This window comes from Pholcus phalangioides, unplaced genomic scaffold (assembly GCF_987345545.1).
Source record: "Pholcus phalangioides strain wild (caught in Gottingen) unplaced genomic scaffold, Ppha-v1.0 ptg000017l_1, whole genome shotgun sequence".
NCBI lineage: Eukaryota > Metazoa > Arthropoda > Arachnida > Araneae > Pholcidae > Pholcus > Pholcus phalangioides.
Window position 1 is genome coordinate 31,418,645 of NW_028301610.1, and position 20,433 is coordinate 31,439,077.

At 37.0% G+C, this 20,433-nt stretch overlaps 1 protein-coding gene across 4 annotated transcripts in view; it reads left to right on the forward strand.

Annotated features, from left to right (window-relative positions):
* Positions 1 to 20,433, forward strand: part of LOC149072905 (transcriptional enhancer factor TEF-1-like) — a 102,277-nt gene that overhangs the window by 432 nt on the left and 81,412 nt on the right. Inside the window, exon 1 of one of the 4 annotated variants that reach the window (XM_089246273.1) lies at positions 221 to 1,244. The exons of the other annotated variants lie outside the window; for them this stretch is intronic. The gene's annotated coding sequence lies outside the window, so the exon portion shown is untranslated. Of the gene's footprint in view, positions 1 to 220; positions 1,245 to 20,433 lie in introns of those variants that run through there. 4 annotated transcript variants of the gene reach the window in all.

Genomic DNA, 20,433 nt, shown 5'->3' on the forward strand with positions numbered 1-20,433 from the left:
AAACTTTTTTTTTTTTTTTTTTTAAATTTATTATAATATCGATCATAAAATACTGTGTTTATAATTCGGTTAATTGCTTGTTGTGTGTTCTCACGTTTCCAACGAGCGAAAGCACACGCGACGCGCGCGCGCGTCTCTTGTTATTATCATTATTGTTGATTGTTTCGGACAAAGATTCCTTTGTCTCTCGGATGCACGCCAATGATGTCCGCTTAATTAGTTGTTTTTTTGACTGGTATTAACCCATAATCCTCTAGATGTCATTAAAAAAATAGTTTTGTTTCTTTTCAATTGTTGTGTATAATGGCCTCTTAAATGGAATCTCGACTTTGAAGAAGTTATTTTTAAAACATTTGATGTGTTGTGTGTGTGTGTGTGTGTTTTTTCTGTGCGCGTATTAGTCAGGAAGATGCTGAGCTAGCCTTTGTTGAACAAAGACAATGGGAATGAGTGTCTTGTGTGGAATAAGATAACTTTGAAATTCTCGAGTGGGGGTTTTTTCCCCCCTTTCTGTTAATATCAGAGATTACAGGTATTTAACAATCGGAAAATGCTGAGTATTTCTTGATGCGAAATTTGTGTATTTTTGTTTTTATTTTGTTTTATGGCTTACTCCTTAGAAGGGGGGTGCCGAGAATGTTCGTTCCAACATGAATGATTTTGGGAAGTTTCTTTTCATGTGGTCAACACTGCGAATGATTACTCCACCTCATTGGCTGCCTAATTCGTTGTTGATTTTTGTTTGTTGCTGGTGCGCGTGCGTGCGTGTTTGTGTGTAGCACGGTGTGAGAGAGATGATGTTCTTTCTATGCGAGACCTTCAAGATGTCTTGGCTCTTGTCTGTGTTGTTCATTGGATAGAAGAGGTGAAGAAGAAGAAGATTGGCTCGTTCGTTTCCCTGGTAACGCACTGTTTACATCCGTCCTTTTTTTTTTTGTTTTTGTTTGAGAGCCTGACCTGCTGTGTGTTGAGTTTGGGGGGCGAGAGAGGAAGTCCGAGCTCTGCATAGTTGCAATAGTTTCGTAGCCAGATATTTCGATTTCTCACTTGTTATACTACTTGCACTCTCCTCTTGTGACCAATCTACCTTCACGCCCTTCGACGAGACACTTGTTGTGCGTGCTGTCTGGATCGATCAAAAATCGACTGTTCGGGTGGTCTTTTCCTCCGTCTCTCTCTCTGGTCATCCTGAATCAAGATGTCATCTGTAAGAAGCTGGTACTTCTGGTACTGGAATTGTTGAGGTGAGTGGAGTTCGTTTTGCGTTTTGGTGTTTATCGTTGCAAATGAAGACGTCATGCTTGTGAAATAATGTACATGTGGTTTGGATGTTACCGTGACCCCGAGTCCGATGATTTCCAGCATTTTTTTTTTTTTTAAACGACTACGAGTATTAGTGGACTTTCAAAGAAAGACCTGAAACGGCGATGGTGATTCGAGCATCACGTTATTGAAAAAACGCCGGTGATCACGTGCGATGATGGGTCGAATAGACTCGTGCTAGTTGTTCAATCACATTCGGGTTAATAGGCGCAGAACCGGGGTGGGGGGGGGGAAGCTGAAGCTATTTCCCAATAAATTTTGTGAAGTAACTGAGCCTCCCCAATAACTAATACACAATGCAGCGTACCTCCCCTCCTACATACGCGCTTGAGTACCGTATATACGGGACGACTCGCGAATTTCAGCCCCCCCCCCCCTTAACGTTTTCTTCATGTCGGCGCCTCCACTAAAGTTGAAGCTAATTCGGCTTTGGGCACCCTTACTTGGATTTCAACAAGATGGGATTAACTTTATCCGCCCATCAAGTGACTGAAACGAAACAATATCACGAAAGGGCTGGGATTTCGACGAAATAGCCTAATAATAGAAAAAAAAAGACACGTGTGTTGACCACTCGACCACTTTTTCTTCTATTTCACACAAATCGAAATCGGCCACAACATGGGATGCGCGATTTTAACTTTTGGTTTCCTGTTCCTCTTTCTTTTTTTTTTGCTTTCGGGTCATGCTCCGAGGTGTAAATTGAAGATTCGACTTGAAACTGGAAGTCATCGAGATGATTGAAAAGAAAAAAGGGGAGTCGTTTTTTGCATGAGAATAGAATGGGAACCCCGTTGAAAGAAACAACTGCCTTGTAACAAGAGAAGGATATAAAACCACGAGAAACCTCCAGAACATTGAACAGGTGTTGCCAACCTGTGGTTTTTTTTTCCATGAGGTCCAAAAAGAGTAAAGAACTGGTTTTTTACGAGACGGACGTGAGAAAGTAAAAAGGTCAAGTGTGGAGAGAAAAAAAATGGAATATTCTTGAGTTTTTTATCCGTTGTCCCGATGGCGCTTTTCATTTCTGAAACGATTGTGGTATTTGTTGTGAGAAAGTCTGTCTAACGTTACTTCTAGCCGATATATATCCTAAGGAATCATTATCATCGTTTCAAACTACGGGCTGGGCATGTAATAATCATGACAGCGTATTGATGAAAATCATAAATGTGCCGATGGAACTGAGATGGTGGCATATCGTGCGGGAATATTTACACGTTATTACGTATCTCTGCCTGTTATATTATATATAGTTTATTTGTATTATGGTTTCTCGAGAACCGGAACGTGTCTGTGATTTTAATACTTCGAGACACAACATTTCATCCAGGAAGCAATTATAAGTCGATAAGCATTAGGATAAGATTCGCTGACAGACGCTCCAACGTCCATTGGATTCAAATGTCAAAAAAAACAAAACAACAACGACAGTAAAAATCCCAGGATTCGATTATTAAACGGAGAAAGAGGTAAAATTGTGATTTATCTCTGATTTTGATTGATAATTGCGTTTACTGTTAGATGTTCTCAAGGCCGGATTAAGACGTTTAAAGGCCCCTATAGCCAGTGGTCTTTACACCTTTCAGACATGGATTGCCCAAACTGAAACTTCCCATGAAGTCCGCGGGTCACCAACTCATGTATTTTAGTGACATCTTAATAGAAAGGGCCCCTGGGGCTCCAAGTTAAACCGGGACATAAAAATAATTGCAGACTTATTTATTCTGAAATTATTTATTTTATTTATTATCAGTTTTGATTAGTTCTTAAATATTTTTTCACTAATTCTTGAAAACGTTTTTGATTAATTACTCATTAAATTAATTCTGAGATTAACTTTAATCTGAAACCACTTCGAAGGATTATTTAATTATTTATTTCGATAATTCTGAAGATTTTCTTATTTTCCTTCTCAATATATCTTGAAATCATTTCTTTCGATAATTATGAAATTCTCTTATTGATTGTGAAATAATTGCTATCAGAAATTGTTTCCCTCGTTGATTTATAAGTTATTTTTTTTGACGCTAATTCTGAAATTATTTGTTTTGAAAATTCTCAAATTATTTCTTTCAGTAATACTAAATTTCCATCAATTTGTTTCTGAATTATTTTTTTCATTTATTTTAGAATTCTTTCTTTCATCAATTCCGAAATTATTTCTTTCATTAATTCTAGAATTAATCGTTTTTCAATGTTTTCAACCATTTTCTGGGAATGATCATCGGGCCGCGACGAGGGCCAAATGTGGCCCGCCGGCCATGCACTTAAGACTTTAGATCCCTGCCCTACGCATTTAAGTGATTTTGGTGCTGCTTTAACTTGCGAAAATGTACTTTTAGAAATTTTTATTTCATATTTCTCAAAAAGACGGACCTTGGATTTTTACTTTTTTTTTCATATTTTAGAAATATTCCAAGATTCCCATTAACTGCATTTTGCAATTTCCCAGTTTGAACTTTGCCAATCTTTCAACGCCTCTCTCCTCTGTAGCTCGCCATTAAATCCAGATATTTCAATAGAATTTGTGTGACCTTATAGGGTTTTATCTGCGCTTTTTCCAAATATGTGTTCAGTTTGCCTGTAGGTCTCAGAAACTTTACAAATCTGGGTTTTTTTTTAGACATCACGCATTTTTTTTTCCATAATCGATTATCTACCATAACTCGAAAACGGTTTGAGATAGGACAGGGTTGGTGGGGTGTTTCATGATCCACATGGGCTCGTCTATCAGCCCTTTTCGTTTGGCAGAATAGGTCGGATTCCCCCTGTGTACTACCCGTTCGTACCTTGGATTGTTTCTCTTGTCAATAGGAAGATTGGCACGATTCTCCCTCTTCCCCTTGCCCTTTTGTAATTAAGTAATAATGTTTTTTTCTTTCGCTTAGAGAAGGCAACCAAACAAGCCCATAATGTTCATCCGATGTTTTAGAAGTGATAAACTCATATTCACACAGTCCGTATTTCGAATTAAATTCAGCAGGTTTTTGCCTGGCGGACATGTCAAGAATCCCCCTTTGCTTGCATTTTGATTATTCTATCCTATCCGTTGTCTTCTTTGACTGTATTGAAAGAAAATTACTTTTTACATGTTCCCAAGATTATTAACCGTACAATACCAACTCTACGTCTCAGACACGTAGAGGTATAGGCAGTTAACATGAAGTTTTTATCAGTTTTTTTTTTAGTTAGTATTCTAGGATTAAACATGGTTTCACAAACTTGTGAACTGTCTTGAAATACAAAATACCCTTGCTACTTGAGCTAGACTTTACTGCTTCCTTGAGCTAGACTTCACTGCTTCCTTGAAGCCTTAATTACACTTTCCCGAAAAAAAAAATCCACCGAATATTTTGTTTTTCATGTTTTACAGTTTTCATTATGTGTTCTGCGTAATCCTACTATAAATTCATATTAAATAAGAATTAATTACTTCCATATTTGATTAAACTGTATTTGTCAAAATACTTTCGATCCGTCCAAAAACAAAAATTACACAATATATAAAAGCTCACTAACCCCAAACAAACAACTTTCAGCTGCAGGTGTCGATAAATATGTTTCTTCTGTTTTATGTCAAGGTAAGACCAGTTCATGCAAATGAGTTCGCACTACACACACATTATAGCATTTGTCAAAAGACTTTTGAGCGCTACTGCATATGTTGATACATTTATTATTATTTTCAATAAGCAATCAGGGCATAGAATTCCACACACAGGCTTTATACAAAAAATAATTTTCCTGTTTTTTAATCAGGGGAAACGAGTGCCTCATTGTAAAAGCATCGAAAATACTTGATGCAGTTATATCTAGGTTTAGCTCCCTATATTTTTCTGCAATTTTTTTGATGCATGAAATCTAGAAATAGAACTTATCTCTTTCTCTGTGTGTTTTATACTTAAACCTACTAACGTAGGGATTAGGTTTTTAAGTCTAAATTTCCTAGACTAGATTTCTTTTAATCAAGAACTTTATTACATTTCAATAACATGCATGCCATGTTGGTTACTTTAACTTTAATATCACTGGATATCATTGAAGTTAAATAAGGGAAAAATTGGAAAAATGGAATTTAAATTTCGTGATTCAAATTAATGATTTTTTTTTTAAAAATCAAGCGATATAAATCTCCATTCTAATCATGATTTAAATCAAATGATTTAATCGGTGTACCCTGTATAATTGTAAAACAGGCAACTTTTTTGCTCGCGATCGCTGCAGTGCTCAATGCTCTGCTTGCGATTTCGTGCTCGGAAGGTCGTGATCGGCACCCCATTCAAACTATTCCATTGAAGTCGCGTTCGAGAATTCATATGGAGGGTTGAGAATCAAAGTTGTGTAAGCATGGGATAGGGTGGGGCATGGGGGCAATTCCCCCCGCAGCATTAATAGAGGAGCCGACTGATCAAATGTATATGCGTATATATATGAATTGAAATCATCATCATCATCATCATGCCCCCCCCCCCGCCCCAGACTTTCAAGTCTGCCTCCGAATATTATAGGTCTATGCCGCTGGAGCGCAAACTATTCATAACAAAACTTCCTTTCCTGAAAGCTCCGAAAAGATCAGTTTTCCTTGAAAAGATTTTTTCGCTTGTAAGACTCTGGTGTCTTATAAGCAAAAAACCATTTCAAAGAAAACTGATTTTTTGGGAGCTTTCAAGAAAGAACGCTTTGTTATAAAAAATTGCACTCCAGTCACTTAAAGCAACTTTGATTCTCAACCCCTCATATTGGTTCAAGCATTGCTATATATGGGCACTCTTCTTCTTCTGAGGATGAACATAATCAATCAATTTTATTGTTTTGGTCGGCTAGCCTTCAAAGTGGCAAAAAAAAGTTATACAACACAAAATAATATGAAAAAGCACAAAGCGAAAATAACTATTTAAAAGAAATACATAAGAAAATATAAATTTTGAAAGAGAAACAAAAAGCAACTACTGTATATTCGATAAGAAGGCGATTACAATTATGGGTTATTCACAAACTTATGAAATGTGTCTCAATATGGATTCATACTCTACGGCAGGCATTTTCAGCCCGTTGCTCGCGAGCACGGCGGTGCTCCCTGAAGCACCAGCCCTGGGGAACTCGATATGAATATTTTTTTACACTGTAATTTTTATTACAGAGGGGAGACTGTGAACAATTCTGGTCTGGGGATCCACCGGAGACCCCAGTTCACGGATTAAGACCGCTTCAAACTGAAATGACAAACTCCTGATAAAATGAAACAGAACTCGTTCTTGGTGAAAGGCAAAAGGTTTTCTTGAAAGGAATTTCGAAAAATTTCAGCACCTCGGATTATCCGGAACCTCGAAGTTTCGAGACTCTAATGTATTTGAGGAGCTTATTTTTAAAAGGAAACATTTCCCCTTTTTTTCGAAATGCGCTTTTTAACGGTTTATGAATCTTTGGGGTAAGCTCTGTCAGATTATGCAACAGAGATTATTCAAACGGGATAAATTTCTGGTTGAAATTACAATTTGAAGTTATTCGTTTCTATTAAAACGGAACATATCCACCTTTTTCATACACTTCAGTATTTTTCATCTCTCGATAACGGACATCCATGAGACCGAAAACTTTGTTCGCTAACGAGGAGTGCCCGTTAAGGGATAGTAAGATACACCGAGTCCTGTCGATGTAATTCAAAATTGTGTCCGTTAACGGGAGTGTTCGTTATGGGAGGTTCCACTGTAGAATGATCGTGTTTCTCATTTTTATGACGAAAGAGCTAAAGATGCTTTCCTGGGCTAGTTAAAAGATTTTGGAACTAACAGGTGACGTAGAAATTTCTAATTTTGAGACTTTGACCAGCTCAAATTTTAATCAAAAGATAACATTTCCACTAATTTTCTTTCAAAACGGTACGTTCCTAAAATTCAAAGGTGGATAATTCTCTTGAATGTTGATCAAGAAACATAGTCTTTAAATATTCTTCTACCATTCTTATATGCTGCTACCTGTTGGACTATTTTCTACTTTTGGGAAGAAAAAGTATTCCGAAGGAATACGTTTTTTACTTCTATTGTAAATTTAGCGAAAGTGTGGAAAAGCTCCTCGTTCGTTTTTTTGAAGGGAAACGAATGAAATTAGTTACGCCAGGTAAAACGTGCTGTGTATATTGATCCTTCAGATTTAAAATTACCGTTAATTCTGAGGAAGGAAAACCCAGCGTTTTCAGAAACATCCCAAAGAGAATAAACTCAGTTATATTTTGAATTTCTATAATTGTATTTATCTCTCGCAAAGGTTGAGAAAACTTATCTTTGGGAGTCTTTTCTCATTCATTCTCAAAATAGGTAGCCAAAAATTTTAAATGTGCTTTTTAATGCTGTTATTTGAACTCCATTGTCCTAGTTTAGCGTGAATCATGTAAGGTGTTATAAGTTTTGAGTGATGTTCAAGTCTAGAATCTTCTGGTAGCACAGCTAAACAAGATGCCGATGCCATTTTGGTATTTGGCAACCCAAACTTTATACAGCCCAAGCAATATACAGTGCCGTTGAACTGATTAATGATTGAAATTGTGTTACAGCTACTTTCAAAGAGGAAGTTCCTTTGTTCATAAACAGCTGTCACGACTCAAAAAATATTTAAGAACCTTGTTGTAAAGGATTGTGAAAAGTGTCTTCATTCTTCAAAGGAACTCTTTCAAAATACAGTCAGTTATAAGGAATACGAATTAAATCGAGAATCTCGCTATAACGAGTGACTTGCAAGTGATTGTCAAAGAGTCGGTCTTCAAGGTATCAAAAAAATATCGGCCCCTTACGGCAAGTTTGACATACCAATGCATGAAATCAGGATGATTTCAATCCATCAATACAATTTGTACAAGGTGTTTACTTGGGACGTTGATCAAGTGCTCGCGAACACGAAATCGAACACTAACCTCAAGCACTCTCGGTGCTTCCGGGAGCAACGGGTTGAAGATGCCTGACATACAGGGTGCATAGCCAAGTTCCCTTGCCGCAAATTACTGGGAAACTGTTCATCCTAGAAGCATACTTCCGACTAGAAAAATATCCAAATAACGTACCTCAGATACGTCATTCGTACTACAAGGGAGTTGTATAGTTCTTGAAATAAAAAAAGTAACTTTTTATAAGGACACCCTGTCCCTTAAATCCGAATTAAAAAGTTGTTGCTTTGTCTCTTTTTAGCCCAACCAAAAAATTACATGTTTTCAAATGCAATATTCACTGAGATATTTGAATTCAAAACTCGGGGAAAATGTGGGAAAGAACCACATAAATAAGGGAAAGAAGTATGTCTTGGAAGTATGACTGTTGGTTTATGTGGTTCTTTCCCACATTTTCTCCGAGAGAGTTTTTAATTCAAATATCTCGGGAAATATCGCACTTGGAAACGTGGAATTCTTTCGTTGGGCTCAGGAGAGGCGGAGCAACAACGTTCTTACTGGGTTTCTCAGGGCAGGGTGTCCGTATAAAAAGTTAATTTTGTTATTTCAATGACTATACAACCCCTTGTAGTATGAATGACGTATCTGAGGTCTACACGTTATTTGGATACTTTTCCCTAATTGGAAGTATGTCTAGAGGATCAGGAACGTAACTAAGGTTTTTGAAAAATTTTGTCACCTGGGGCAAACATGATTTTGCTGCACCCGCCAATTCAAAATTCGACAATATTTTATAACGGTGCTCTGTGTGCCCACCTAAAGTATGCCACTCCCTACACATAAACTTGTCAATTCTTTTTACTAACTCTTCCTATTTTTAGGCTTTTCCACTATACACGTGAGATATGTAACGATTTTAATCGACTTTCGTCGCAGTGGCTATGAGCCCATGGTCAATGCTAGGGCTTATTTGACCAGAATTCACAGATTGAAGTCGTTTCCGAACGGCTGAAAAAAAAAAAATCAGATTTGTTGAATAAATGTTAATGAGAGCATAGTCATGAAAATGAGCAGTGATAAAATAGTACACTAAAGCTGGTGTTGGTTGTGTACATACTGGAAAATAAATATACTTTCATTATCTCTCATCTTCCTGTAGATTTTCATTTATCCAATTTCGAAGCTGTTCGTTTTAGCCTTCAGTCAGTTTTTGTCTTTTTTCTAGCATTCCTTGGGGCTTTAAAAAACTTATCTTTAAATTTTGGGCAGAAGCTGGAACGAATCAAACAGTTTTGCATAGAAACCTATGGAAAATCATGTTTCTGCTAACGAACGTGATTCCGGAACGAATCATCTTTGTCAGCCGAGGTATCACCTATAATATTAAAATATATCATCGTTAAATTTGATTGTCAGTATTATGGCAATAAAAATCTTTCAGTTACCAGTTTTTTTATACTTATTTTGCATGATTAAAATTCGATATCAATCATTTAAAAAATTACCAATAATTTTATTTTCAATTAAAAACACTAGTTTTATTTATAATTGTGATGGTTCGGCGAAATCACAATTTTCTCATCCCTACTTTTAAACATTCCATCTGTGTAGACCACTCACACACGCGCAAACTTTCGTATTTCCTGAGTTGTGGGATTTACATCTGCTTTTGGAGGTGCTGATGAAGTTATCCAAGAACCCGTAAAATAAAAGTTGGTGTATGGAACTGATAACATTGTTTCTCACTTAGATCCTCCCAAAAAAAGTATAGATTTTGTTTATTGTAATTTTTTCAATGTTAGCTTCTTATGCACTGGAGAAGACCAGAGAGTAATCAACGGAATATATATAGAAAAGGATTACCAAAATTTGCAGCCAGAAATTTTGAGAAAATACACATTTTGCAAATAAAACTTCGAATTATCCAAAACATAAGGAAAAAAGATAGAATTAAACAAGTAATATAAAACATTAACAACTTCAAAGGGACTTCCTAAAATTCGAATTAGCCAAGTTCGCCTGCCTGTACATGTATATCATTTTTAAAAATACGAAATTCTATGCAGAAACATCTTAGAGAGTAAACTGATGCGAGACCCAAAATCAATTTCACGATTGAAGCTGTGCTCATTCGCTAATATTAAAACAAAATGATTTGAAAAGCGTTTTACCGTAGATAAAGTCCCAATTTTCAACAATTTATAGCCTGACTATAACTAGAGCATAAAATTAAAATACGCTTATAACGAGAAGTTCGTGAAAATGACAATTTTCCTCGCGATTGTGAGCTCTCGTTATAATGAACTTTTACTATACATATTTGCACAGAATGACCCTTCGAGCCCAGATGAGATTAGAGGTAATTTACAGTAAAGATTTAATTTTGATCAGGCTAGGGTTCTATTGCCCCAGGCACTGGACCAGGAGAGAGGCGGCCCCGATTGACAATTTTCGTTTCTAGTTGCTGCCCTGATTTTGATTTCATACTATACCTCGTGCAAATGAAGATTTAAAAAAAAATCACGCAAATTATCAAAGGTTATTTATCATGAAAAGTTAATTTTCATGGGTTTGTTCTCCAGCATCGCCATGCATTTGTGTATCTTTTGAAGTAACATGGTGACCAACTATCACGCAGAAATTCATTTTTCCAACCACCGCATCAGAGTTTTCAAATGATCGTTTAGATTTTCTCGTCATAGCAAGCGATTGTGCCTCGATAGAACATATATCATTCTTGTTCAACCCGTGGCCCGCGAAGGCATCTGATGTAGCCCACAAAACCAAACTTATTAGGCCTTAATGAATAATTCGGGATTGTCTGTACGTCAATATCTGACTGGGGTTTCTAATTTACGGGGAAAGTGGTGATTCTCTAAATCCTATCGATGTCGTCTTTCTTAAGCAGTTCAGGGGATCTCCGGGCCTAAACGTTTTTGGGAGGCCCTCTTCTTAATTTCTTACTTCCGTAAAAACTGCTTTTCGTGATGAACTACCAAATGGAAATGCGAGTGACGAAATGAAATGTTGAAAAAGAAACAAAAATTGAATAAAAAATTTAAAACTAAAAAATCTCCAATGATTAGGGACTTTTGTTTGTCCGCTCGTTAAAACATCACTGATCCTTATTTTTATTCGAAATTTCCACAATTGTTATACAGTATTTCAACTGGAAATTTCTTCATCAGAGAGAGAGAGGCCAACGATCTTGTTCATATAATTTTTTGTTGCCCAATGTTCATATCTTTCCGCCGAAGACGTATCTCACAATATATTAATTCCCTAGAGTCAAATGAGCAGTCTCTCATACGCCTACTGGATATCATTCGCTTCCTTTTCTGATCGACTTTTTATCTACGGATTATTTAATTTCTTTCCAGATGTACAATTATTCTTGGATTTGCTGGAAATTTATGAATGAAGATTATTGCGTGATCATTTTTTCGTGATTTTTTTCTCTTCATCTTGTGGATTTTTATGTGTATTTAATTTTCCCCGATGATCGTTTTGTATTTATAGATGCAAATGTAATTTTTGGTTATCATAACCACCTATCCTAATAGGCCAACGGCCCTTAATACAATTAATAGAATCTAATCCAAATCTAACTGGAAATTTCTTATTTAACTTCGTTGTTGCCTGCGAACAGTTAAAAATTCACTCATGTAGCCCACGGCTGATTACAAAACTATCTTAAGTGGCCGATGTTGATCAAAAAATTGACCACCCTTGACATAGACATTGTGTATGTCACAGAGCACCATTTATGAACTTCACGACCTTCATAGAAAAACGGGATATGGCTAGTGGATATTATTTCGTCCCCTTTTTTGTTCACACGAGAATACTTCATTTCTTATGTTCTTGCGTTAGTCGGCGAAATATACAGGGTGTTTCAAAAAGAATCACCCGATTTGAAATGCGTATATTACGAAAAATATTGAACACATAGACACTTAAGATTAATTTTATATCGCATGGCTAATCATAGTTTTTAAAAAAAACCAAATTAAAGGTGCTCAATATGTCCACCTTGGGATGCCCGGCATATGTCTATATACGGTAATCAAATTCGTCCCAAACTTTTGCGAGCCTGTTTGCCTCCATGGCTGCTGTTATGAGTATCTTCAGTTCGGCTAATGTAGCTGGAAGGGGAGGCACATAAACGTAGTCTTTTATAAATCCCCATGAGAAGAAACCGCACACTGTTAGGTGCGCCGATCTTGGAGGACAGTGATGTTTAACTGAATCATCAGGTCCCGTACGGCCGATCCATCGTTTAGGAATGCAATTGTTCAAAAGTTCTCGAACGTCCAAGCTCCAGTGTGGTGGTGCCCCGTCCTGCTGGAAAATGAAATCATCCGAATCGGTTTCTAACTGTGGGAAAAGCCAATCTTGACAAACATCGAAGTGGCGGCCGAAGGAGCGCCGAAGTTAGCGCTACCTCTCGGCAACTGCGTGAAACTCTAGATTTCCCTCGTTCGACCTATACATTATTATTCGATCAAAACGGATTGAAAGCTGAATAGTTATGATTTTTTTTAAATCGAATGATTCTTTTTGAAACACCCTGTAAATTGCGTGATATGTCTTTGTCAAAATCTATGTCAATTTCATACCATTCCCTTCTTCGTGTGAATTAGTAAGTAATTTGCAATTGCCTAAATAAATTATCATTTAATTCTGCGCACTTGTGAAAATCCAAGGTGTATCGTAGACGTCATTCCGGTCCACTATTAAATAGATGAATCGTAAAGGAGAGAGCATGGTGGCTAATTAAACTGGTTTTCATGTCCGAATATTTTTAGCTTGGATGGTGATATTTGGGCGTTTTTCCATTCTAAGCTAATTAGAAGCTAAATGTATGCAAACTATCTCTATATCGTGAATAAATATCAGCCGCATTAGCATTTCGGAAAATTTCTTCTTACCCTCGCTATCAGATGCATAATCGTCAGTTAATCAAATTGGCATTCGACATTCAATTCGCTATCTGTTTGAACGTTATGTCATGATGGTGGTAGTTATAGCCGCATAATTTGGATATCCTTGATATAGAATCTCTACAGCTTTTCTGTGTTTATTTGACATAATTTCTCATTGTGAATGCATCGGTGATCATCTATGTTCAAGGTCCATTTTTTTTTCTGTCCAGTGATTGTATTTTAATACAAGTAAGCGCCTCGTTACCTTGATTGGCGGCTGATGCATAAAGATAAGTGGACCAAAGTTCCAAGTGGACCTCTACCATTTCCTGGAGCGTCTTTTTTTTTTGAGGAGTTATTTCTCATGCACAGTGTCTAAAGGGTTTAGGCAGAATGGCCCGGGCACAGGCCTTTTTTTCCTTTCATTTTATTCTCACTTAAACGGAGGCATCTAAAAATAAATCTGTGGAGATCTCTGTTGCACCTGTCATGAAGCAGAGCGATTCGGGTGTTACTGCTGTCTTCATCCAGCAGAGGCAATGGATGGATGGGTGATTGTGTGAAAAAACCACTACCATCAACTTTAGAACGTGTTGTTGTTGTTGTTTCTTTTATCCTTCTTTTTTTTTTTTTTACTTTTTTCCAGGAACGTTTATCAAGACTTTTCTAGAGCGATTTCTCTTCTCTCTGCTCAAATCATCATGTCTAGATGAAATGGACATGGCATGCTACGTTGCTCATGCGTTGTTAAAACCGTTTCAAGGTCTGCATTGTTGATTCCGGGAACTGTTAAACTATATCAGTCTGTAATGGGATAGACCAGAGATTCTATTCCTACGTGTTTTCGCGCGATTTTCTTCCTGCGAAATGATTCGAATTTTTTTTTTTTTTTTCTGGAAAAGTTTGATGTGCTTACATTAATAACAAACAGACTTTCTTATTAATATCTACATCCCTGAAAGCTTTGTTTACTCACATTAGCTGGTTATTGCTCTGTCAGAAAAAACAGTTCTTTCTTATGAAGTAATTAATAACTTCCAATCATTTCATAGCTCATGGGCACATAGAGTGGAACTTTCCGAAAGCACTTACTATTAACTTTACTTACTTTAACACTATTATAAGAGCTTACTCGTCTTTGAAAACATTAAAGAAAATTGATTACGTTATAAGCTTCAAAACGCTTAAGCAAATATGACTCTCCTGAGGTATAAAAAACGTAAGAAAACGCGACTGGCTCTTCTACAGGCTCACATAGTAGAAAACATAAAACAGGACATTTTGTATACGCAGCAAAGGAGGGGGGAATTTACTCTTTTCTCACCTGTGGGCCATACAAATTTTGCCCCCCCCCCTTCCACCCGGTTTAGTTAAATTTTCTTGACCACCTATTCCTCAAATATTCCACCCATTTCCAAACTCTCTCGTTTAGCCTCCCCTCCCCCGTAAATACATTTCTGGTGCTCAGTACAAACTTTAAAAAGTAAGCAACGATGGGACTCACCTCGAGTAGGGTGCCTTAATCTCGGGTACACAAAATGTAAAGGGAAGATGGCTGTGCTTTCTTGCATACAGTAGTTGAAAATATAAAACAAGAGAAAACACTTTGTGAGTATAAGCTTTGAAACATAAGCAAAGATGACTTTCCTCCTGTATTCTACAAAGTTGAAACATAGAAAAAGAGGACAGTAGTTATAGGCTTGGAAACATAAGGAAATATGACTATACGCATGTGTACATGTGTGAAAACATAAACAAGAAGACACTGTGTATATGAAGCTTCAAAACACAAGGAAAGATGTCTTCTCGTGTATACAGCAAGGTTGAAACATAGAAAAGAAAGTGCTGAAACCGAAAATACCAGTACTCTTCCGGTATACAAAACGAAAGAGAAACTGACTCCTCTCTTTTGTATACAGGGTGATTCAAAACTCAACGTACAAACTTTTAGGAGAGGTAGAAAACACAAAAACAAAACAAAATCACGTAGGAATGTATGACCGGAAACTCCAACCTGATCAGCTGGAGGGTAAACGGCGATGCAGAAATGGCAAGCCAATAATGGGTGGAAAAACTCTTTATTTAGCAATACTTTTATACGAGGATAGTACGTGTACACGTTAAGTTTCTCAACAAGTGCTCAAAGTTCTTACCTTTGTGAGAGCAAGCTAAGATGACTCTTCGTGTATGCCAGCATTTCTTAACCTTTCTGAACCCCAGGACTACTAAAATGCTTGAAAAAACTCGACGGACACATTCCTGTATTTTTGGTGGTTCCGATTTTTCATACATTTGTCCCGTTTTTTCAACGATGCTTATTTGAATTTGTAATACATATTTACTCAAATCGTGAATAAAGAAAGTTTCAAGGTTTTTATAATAATAGTTTAAGGTTACATAAATATAAAATATTCATCTCACATGTTCGTCAGGTTCAACGTTTTTTCCCGGCACAGCATTGCATTTCGATAATACGTGTATTCATAGCTCCATGCCTTTCATTGACAATTTTTCAGCTATTTTAACTGGTTATTTTGCCGACTTATGGCAACATTTTGGTGACGATGTCCCGTATTTTATCGTATTTAAGATCCAGTTTCTCATATTTTTCTCAATGAAATATGTTTACCTAGTCATTTTAATGCTTGTTTTCGTGAGTCTGATTGTGGTTTACGTCTTGCAGCAACTCTTTATTTCGGACCCCCCCCCCCCCACCTTCAGCAATTTTAGCAGTATTTGTAAAATTTGTTTTAAATTGCATATCTTAAATATCCGGCATTTAGGATCGTAATTGAATTTTTCTCGATGAGGTATCGTGAATCTCAGTATGAAAGTAAAAATTATTTCAACCCAGGTGGATATTATTAATATAAATTACAATAATTGAATAGTTTTTCAATTAGTTAGAATCAAATTATCATCTGCTTGCGGACCACCTCTGGCCCACGGTCCATAGGTTGAGAAACACTGATGTATACAATCTTCATGATATAAGCAAAGATGACTCCTTGTGTATACAATCTTTATAGTGTAAGTAAAGGGTCTATGTGTGAATACAAGCCCAACACCTTCAAATGTATCTTAGTAGACTTTTAAGAAGTGTTATACCATCAGAAACACTACTGCAAGCAAGAAGGTCAGCTCTGTATACTGTTATGGAATTTCACATCAAGAAGGAGACCCTTTTATATACGAACCATTCATTTTTTTCCTCACTACCCCATGCTATTCATCCACCCTTGAAATTCTTCTCCCTGTGCTTTCAAACGTCTCTCTCTTATGCAATTTTTTTTATCCACAACTTTCTCAACTTACTTATCCAACAGGTGCAACCATGTTTTCTTTCTTCTCGCATGTCTATAGTATTGGGGAGTGGGAACGCATACTATCCCTCTTCAAAACTTACGGCATACTTACATTCATGTATAAACAGCAAGGGAGAGACAGAGAGGAGAAAAAAAAATGGCGCATGGTAATCTTTGAACTGCGTGCGTGCGTCTATAATATATTTTGCCTTTGGGTTTCTTTTCTTAGCCCCGTCGCGTGTGGCAGTGAAACACGAACGTCTGGGAGGAGGTGACACTGACCTCAAAAATAAACTTAATGCTATCTCATCCATTTCCGAACGCAACAGCAGCGGTTGTAAGTAGCTCTTTCATTTATATCACAGCTCTTTTTTCCCTCCATCTTTTTTGAGTGTTTTTTTTTTCTTTTACTTTCACAGGTGCAGGGTTGAACCAAGAGGTATGTTATATACATATTGTATATATTGTTTATAAGGCGGGAATCCGTTACTTCAATTGTCGAGGATGTGAAAAAGGAGTCGTTGGAGCATCCGATTCCCGTTAACTGATTATACTGTATATTGGAGATAATATCGGAGATATCTTTCAGTGGTTTGTGTAGTGATGAGATAACGTGAGAAATAAAGAATGAGATGTCGATTTCCTTTCCGTTTTCTTGCTGTGCATGTGATATTTTAAAAGCGCAGTCGAGCGGTGAGAACTTCTTGAGATATCTCACTGTGCGATTAGTCAATTATATTCGATTACGGATGTTCTTTTTCTTGTGACGTTTCATCAAAAAACCGCGAAGGAATTACACAAAGAGTGTGAAACTCTTGTTTGTTGTCCCATTGTCATTGTTAATCTGTTTTTGTTTTGTTTTTTTCACACAAGGAAGAGTATAGAACCCCGAAAGCAGTATCCGATTCCATCGTGGTCCCTTCGACTTCTGACTTTCTCATACATCCGTGGGTTATGTGTGACTAATGTGGCGATTGATTAATGCGTTACTTGCTGTCAGTTAATCACGCATGATTCTGTATCCCTCGTGAATAACTAATCACTCCCCGTGTAACAATGATCCTATCAATTGCGCGTTCGTATGAACGTTGGAAGAGAGACTTGAATCTGGCATCAATCTGTGTTTGCGTGTGGTATCCTGATTGCGCAACCAACGATATTCAGTTGCTGAATGTATTTCCACCACTGAAATCTAGCGGATTAATTTTTTTTTAATTAATTACAGATTCGATTTGACAGATAAAAAAAATTGCGGAATCAATAAGTTTTTTTACGAATTTATCTTTGCGACATGCCAATTGCATTCAAGATATTCATCACGCAACATAGTGGGAAAAACCCTTTGAACTAGGTCGAAACTTCAATCAACGATTGGGAATCAGTTCAAACCACGGGAGTAGGAGTGGTGGTTTTTTTTTTTTCTCTCGATCCTATAGATCAGCCGGAGTAATTCGCCAAGACACTTTCATGGAACGTTTTCTCCTCATTTAAAGGATTTATGTGTGTCTGACCTTACCGCGTCACTATTAACCTTTGCTCGATTGAGTTCAGTAGCAAAGATTCAAGATGACGATGTGGAAGAAAAGAGAAAGCGAGAGCGAAAGTTCTCTTTTGAAAATGGTGGAAGAAAAATCGTTGAAATGTTTTTAAAGAGCAGCTCAAATATTAATTAACTTTCTTTTTAGTTGCTGCACTTGTGTCTTCTTGAGAAGATATTGTTCTCACTCTCTCTTCTCTTGTGATTTCTTTCTTGTAGAATTTGTTTCTGGCATCAATCTTCCTCCTGCCTTGATGCATGTGAGTGTGTATGTCGAAGGTAATACGAAGGATTCACTCAAGAAGCCAACTGGTCCATTGCCAATTCACTTAGAAAGTGTTGCTGCTGCTGTTGCTCTTTGCCTTCATGTGTGTCTGTGTGTGTGTGTTTCTGCCATCCTTTCAATTTCCTGCTATTCTTGTCTTAACCTCGTTGACAGAAAAGGAAGAGCCAGGGCACTTCTGAAGCTGTTATAATAAGTTTTTCTTTTGTGTTTGGTATACAACTTCCCATCATTCTCCAGTCAGCCTTATTTAAGGCATATTCAGTCACGCTTATTACCCATCAAGTACCATATTTCTAGTTTTGATGGTTCCAGTTATTTGGCGTGCTGCTTATTAATATCAGCTGAATCATAAAAATTCAATAATGGCCATTTCCTCTTCATCTATTGAAATCAGTTGGGTGCATGGACTCCCTTAGCTGGTTTGACTATATGTATCTTTCTTTTCAACCGCGATTGAAGATCCGTCATAATCATTGACTTTCAATTCTGACGCCTGGAGTGTGGTTCATATATATATATCCACCCAGACGTGGTAACGAATGTTCTTTTACCTAGTCAAAGATTTAGCATTTGTTACGCCACGATTATTGCCTCACGCCCGTGCACAAGTGAATGAAGCTTTTTTTTTGTTTTTTAATCTCGTTTTCGTAGGTGGATACTGTGCGGGGTCCGTAAGAAAAATATACATATGTGTGGTCCGTATTTTTCCTCTCTTGACGGTTCTTGTAAGAGTCAGTGATCTTACAAAAAACATCAGATCATCGTATGCTTAAAGTCAAAAGAACACGGCTGTATCAAAGCCGAGGAGTTCATTTGCTATTCATCATTCTGTACCAGCGGCATTATGCTAGGTTCTAGACGCCATGACAAGCTCCATCGAGGTCGTGATCTTACGTTGGGGTATCATTTTGTATGAATCTGTTTCAGCGCGAGCGTGAAAAGATGGATGGACATTTTGTATTCATGTCGTGGCGTATCTCTTTGATCATTCGCAAAGAAAAACATTGTTGAATTTGTTTTACGTCGACTCTAAAATGAAAAAAAAATACAAACACCGACTGTCTTTTGTTCTAAAACTGATACATCTCACTCAAGTTGGTTTGAATGATGAAATTTGTCTTCTGTAAGTGTTTGTAATGGGAAAAGTGCCTGGCCAAAAGTAAAGGATATCTGATTCTTTTTGATTGAAATTTACTACTACATCTTAATGAATTGATGATTGAAATTCATTCAATGAGTGGAATAATCGAAAATTTTCACTGCTATGAGGAGTGCGACCCAAGGTTTTTAATCAAAAACCGGGACCTCGATGATGATCTTTAGAATAAGTTGGAAGAACCCAAATGGAGGTACAAATGACTACTATATGTGGTAGTAGCGGAGGCCAAGACTAAAGTAAAAATACAAAAATATCCATTATAAAACCTTATAATGATTTGAAGAAAAGTTTTCATTTTCGTTGCTATTGTTCCGTTGTATGTGTTTTCTAGAATGTTTGGAAACATTAACATCGATGAATGCTTCATTTCGTAGCGGTGATATTATAGGAAAAAATAAGTAAAAGACAATTTTAGTGCCTTATTATAGTTTTATGGAGGGAAATCATATATTGGGTTAGAATTGAGTTGTGGCCTTTACACGCCTTTTCGCACGGTATTAACCTTGAAAAAAATAAAATAAACTCCAGAAGAGACACCATGTCCTTCAGATGGGAAAAAAAAACTAGCAGGTTTTTATAATGCGTATTATATTTTGCGCAACGCATTGCAAGTGTGATATCCTAACACAGTTTAGGATATGGTTGCATTTCCTTCCACGTTCTTGAGGAGACTAAATCGAATAAATAACCTTCAGAAAGAGAAAATTTTTTCCCGGAAACTGAGACGATAACGATCGTTTCGGTCCTCACCGGGATGAATAAAGGATTTTACTGAAGTAAGAAAAATCAGAAAACGATATATCGGTGTTGTGGTAACATTAAGGTAGATAATTTTTTTTCTTTCTTCAGCTTGACTGGCGATGATGCTGCCTGACTCTTAAAATCATCCAGTGTGTAATTTTCGAAATATAAGGGAGAAAACAAATCCTAAACCGCACTCTGGGTGGTATATAATAGTGGAAAGTGTTCTTTTTCATATTTTTTTTTTCCCGAGGAACGGGCCAGTTGTCTGAGTAAT